The sequence below is a fragment of the Lactuca serriola genome, chromosome 7 (genome assembly GCF_051521515.1).
Source record: "Lactuca serriola cultivar US96UC23 chromosome 7, Lser_US96UC23_V15, whole genome shotgun sequence".
Taxonomy (NCBI): Eukaryota; Viridiplantae; Streptophyta; class Magnoliopsida; order Asterales; family Asteraceae; genus Lactuca; species Lactuca serriola.
In genome coordinates, this window is record NC_136414.1 from 100,270,678 (window position 1) to 100,275,372 (window position 4,695).

Below are 4,695 nucleotides of genomic sequence, written 5' to 3' on the forward strand. Positions count from 1 at the left end.
GTATCTACTTTGAGCACTATTATACATGTTGTTGTGATATTGTACATGAAGTCCTCCACCCCTGGACGTTTCCGCCATCCTTGGTTTGGGGGTGTGACACGTAACAACGTAGAAAACACTTAACTCATTTGAGAAGAGTAAGGTAGCTCATGACTTGAGTGGATTTACTAGCCTGATTGGGAAGATAGGTATAAATCGATTCCTTAAGGCCTTGCTCTTAGTCTTAGAGGCTTTGGTCGACATGCAACAGCATGCTTCTAGGGACACTTAACTAGTTCATATGATTTAGTGATGACAAACGTAAATGCTCGGTCGGGCTAGGGCTAATTTGATTTGTTCAATTAGTCAGTCGTCGTAAATCGGAAATCAAGAAACAAAACATAGATTGAGAGAATGATTTCAATTCATGTCTCACGTCTATACGATATCTAGAATGGAGGAATATATGATCCCTTATCTAAAGGATAGGTTACTAATAAGATCAGAGTTCAACAGCGTCTTTGAGAGCTACGATTGCTAATCGGGTTGTACTTACTATTATAGTTATTAGACTTATCCAAGTGGGAGATTTTTGGATTAGTGTCTAAGGCCGTAACCATATTTGGTAGGTATTTGACCCGATTGTGCATGGTCCTTTTAGGTTACCTTCACCAAAGCAACTTGACTGGAGAAATAATAGAGAAAGAGGTTATTGTGATTTATTATTTATTAATATGTTATAAGAATAATATATTAAAGGAGAAATCATATTTGTTTAATTAATATTGGTTAATAATTAATTAAGAATTAATTTTGTGATCAAATGTAATTAATTAAACTAGAGGGGCTGAATTGTAATTATGTGATAGTTACCAAATAGGGTAATGGTTATCCTAGATATAGGTTGGACGAATTCAAGGGATAAGATATCCTTGAAATCATCCAAAGGATAAAGGATAAAGGGTTTTCAAGGCTTATCTTATTGTTACTTGGTGGGCAAGCAACTAGATAAGGATAAGGACTGAAACCCTAATCTCTACACCTATATAAACACCCCTTTGGCACATGAATTCGTATATGCCTTTCTAAGGATTCCTATGGCCGAATTTCATACCTTCTCCCTCTCTCTCTTATCTCTCCATTTGCTCTTGGTGTTTGTGAGCCATTAGAGGTACTACACTTGTGGTACTTGCTTTCAAGAATTAGAGTTTGAAGATCTAAGTTGTTATTGCAATATAACAACAAGAGGTATGTGATCTATCTTTATATGTGAATTTCGAAAATACTAGGAGCATGATAGGGTTCTTCATGTGTTCATAAAGTTGTGTATCTCATAGTGAAAACATAGATCCAAATCTAGGGTTGCCTGTACACATAGGATTGTTTGTTTAAAACCCATCATTGGTATCAGAGCCTTTGGTTAACTTGTTTTCAATTAGTATTATATAATTGTCTGAACTTGACATATTAGGGTTTATAGCCAATAAAACCTAAAAAACTAGGATTTTCGAGATTAGGGTTCCTAAACCCTAATTTGCGAAATATTTGAAAGGGTTTTCAAATCCTTTCCTGTAGCCCCAAGATTTCGAAATCTAGGGTTTGCAAACCCTAGGATTTTCGAGATTACACTACAAGAAAAAAGGCCTTTTACGACGCTCATTGCGCGTCGTAAATGGCTCAGACGACGCGTAAATGCGTGTCAAGGAAGGCCATGTCATAAAGATAGACGACGCGCATTTGCGCGTCGTCTAGAGACGACGCGCATTTACGACGCGCATTTACGACACGCATTTACGACGCGCGGTTACGACACGCAATGCGTATCAAGGAAGGCCCTGTCATAAAGGAAGACGACACGCATTCGCGTGTCGTAACCTTACGACGCGCGTGTTAATGACACGCAATGCGTATCAAGAAAGCCCCTGTCAAGAAAGGCCATGTCATAAATGAAGATGACACACATTTTTGCGTATCGTAATTTTAAATTAAAAAAAAAAATTATTTATGGATTTACTTATTTTCATATTAAATTTGCATTTTATGTCACATAATGGAAAATAAAATACCATATACAAATAATACAATGCATTGCACAAAAGTTAATGTTATACAAATAATCATTCGAATAGTAGACAAATGTAATACTACAAATAATCATTCCAATAGTAGACAAATGTAAGATTTCAACATTTTTTATATAATTAACTAAATTATTAGCCAAATTTCCTAAAATACCAACATACTTTTCTATGAAGAGCATTAACACTATTCTTTTCCATCAAAAACTTCAAAACCTGCATAATTAATTTAATGTTTAATCAGCTACAGGTCAATAAGGTAGGTTTAAGCAAAAGAGGTTCATAGTAGTAAGATTTTACTTACCACTGTTGTTAATGACATTGAAAGAAGCAGCCCAACAAACACCCCCTCAGAAGGATTATTACTAAATGAAACCACAAACAAAGTTAAAAAGTCAAGTATTTTGTGACAACCCCGGAACCAGGGGCAAGGCTGTTTTTACCCATGGTATGACCTAATACATGATAATAAAGACTTGTTTAACAAAAAGAAAAGTGATTTCTCACGTGACATCACTATTAAGAATTGATGAAAGAGGGTACTCCACACTGTATTGCCAACAAGCTTGACACCAACACCTAAAAGCTGGAAAAAACAATAACATAAATAAAAATAAATGTAAGATTTGAGATAACAGATGCATAATTCACATGTCTACATTTACCAATTTATTTTATGCAACATATATGCAGCTGACATGAATGAATTATACAACAAGTTACGAGTAAAATAAGGGATGGTTGCATATTTAGTATGATAAATAAAGAGATTTGTGGCATAAGGGTGCATAAATAATAAAAAGCAAAAAGGAAGAGGAAAGCTGACTTACATAATCAGCAAATTTCTGAATTGGTGCTTTTAACATAATACATAAGAGTGGTCCCGAAGGGATAGCTGGCAGCAAAAAATCTCAGGCAAAAAAAATTCCAGGAGAAAACAGTTAGTACCTCAAAAGCAAAGGTTTTATAGGGTTAGGCATGCACCAGCAAGACAGGGACTAAGATTATAAGTGATGTGAATGGGACATAGTAATTAAAGGAATTTTTGTTACCATTGTTCCATGCATAGTGGTTGGGGTAGAGTGTTTTTCCATCACTGTTAACACGGAAGGGTCCAAGTTCTTCCATGGCTCCATATCCAAACAACAAGCATCCTAGCCCAGTAGAATACCTTCATTAATAGTGGTTCGATCTTACTCTAAATTTTGGTGCATTTGGATGATGATCTTTAGAATCTCCATTCTGATTCATGAATATTCTAATTAATTTGGTATTGTAGAATGTAGATTGGTATCTGCATTATTAAAGTTCATAGGACTTACTACTGAGTCACTTTTCTTTTTTTAATCATTAGCCTTATGCAGCTCTCAAAGCTAGAGAATATCTTGATAAGCCTGCAATACATGAGACAATGGTGAAGGTATGTAGATTATATCTTATATTTCCTACACAAATATAGACAACTGTATGCTGATGTCATTATGCAGGTTAGCGCTTATCTGCTTGGAGAATACAGCCATCTTTTGGCCAGACGACCTGGGTGTAGCCCAAATGACATTTTTGTCATTATACATGAGAAGCTTCCTACTGTATCGTGAGTATTTATATTTCTATACATCTATGTTTTCTTTTGTGATCATCATCTATTTTTTTTGTTTCTACAGGACTCCAACAATATCCATTCTTCTCTCAACATACGCAAAGATTTTGATGCACTCTCAACCACCAGATCCCGAATTACAAAACTAGATTTGGGCAATATTCAGCAAGTGAGTTTATAATAAATAGGAGCTACACTTTTTTTTTGTATATGCAAAATTTGATAATATTTAATTTCACACACATTGACAGATATGAAACATGCATTGATACTTAGATACAACAAAGAGCTGTACAGCTATTCATTTTCAATAGCACACTTGCAAAAATTTTAAACTTTTAAAACCCATCTTAGAAGGACTAAAGGTTAGAAAGGAGAAGTAATGAAGCTATGAGTTGAGAAAAGAGTAATCACAGCAAGGTCTCTAAAACAGACCTGCTGTTCAAAACGGATTTACTCCAAAATCTAAAACAGAAACATAGCTTTAACTAAATTTTATAGAAAACTATGATTGTTCAGGATTTCAGAACTATAAAGAACTCCTTCTAACTCCAAAGGATGAATTAAATATGAATTTTACAAAAAGGTGTATCACTTCTATCTCCAACAAGACAGTCAAGTGAGGTTGGCCAATTCTACCCAACTTGTGAGTAGAATTCGTCCATACCAAAATTCAGAGAAGTAAAGGACATACAAATGAAAGTCTCAGAGTTGGAATTGAATGAAAAGCATTTCCCAAGCTCCGGATATAAAATTCACATTGTGGACAATCACAACACTAGTAAAAGCTGGTGACTGCCCACTGATCTGGAGTCTGGATCAATTCTAACCAATTTATAATTGGAAATAACACCCCATCTGCTCCAGATCTTAAATTCATAATATCAGGAACATATAGAAACTTGGAATCACTCTGGATCCTTTTTCAAGCCTTATAAATGATGAAAACAAAATGACATATCAGAACAGACCCGGATCAGACCTAACAGCAAACATTCCATTCTTGCACATAGATAACATCCTTACCAGTGAAGTTGG

The 4,695-nt window shown here is 35.1% G+C and overlaps 2 long non-coding RNA genes across 2 annotated transcripts; one reads left to right on the forward strand and one right to left on the reverse strand.

Moving 5' to 3' along the window:
- Positions 1 to 2,047: 2,047 nt before the first annotated feature.
- Positions 2,048 to 3,516, reverse strand: LOC145062974 (uncharacterized). Its single transcript, XR_013687794.1, has 5 exons — positions 3,391 to 3,516; positions 2,888 to 3,299; positions 2,565 to 2,643; positions 2,362 to 2,422; positions 2,048 to 2,273 (listed from the first exon to the last, which is right to left on the reverse strand). It is a non-coding gene; the product is annotated as an uncharacterized LOC145062974 (long non-coding RNA).
- Positions 3,410 to 3,803, forward strand: LOC145062973 (uncharacterized). The gene is made up of 3 exons (XR_013687793.1): positions 3,410 to 3,477; positions 3,545 to 3,651; positions 3,722 to 3,803. It is a non-coding gene; the product is annotated as an uncharacterized LOC145062973 (long non-coding RNA).
- Positions 3,804 to 4,695: the final 892 nt, after the last annotated feature.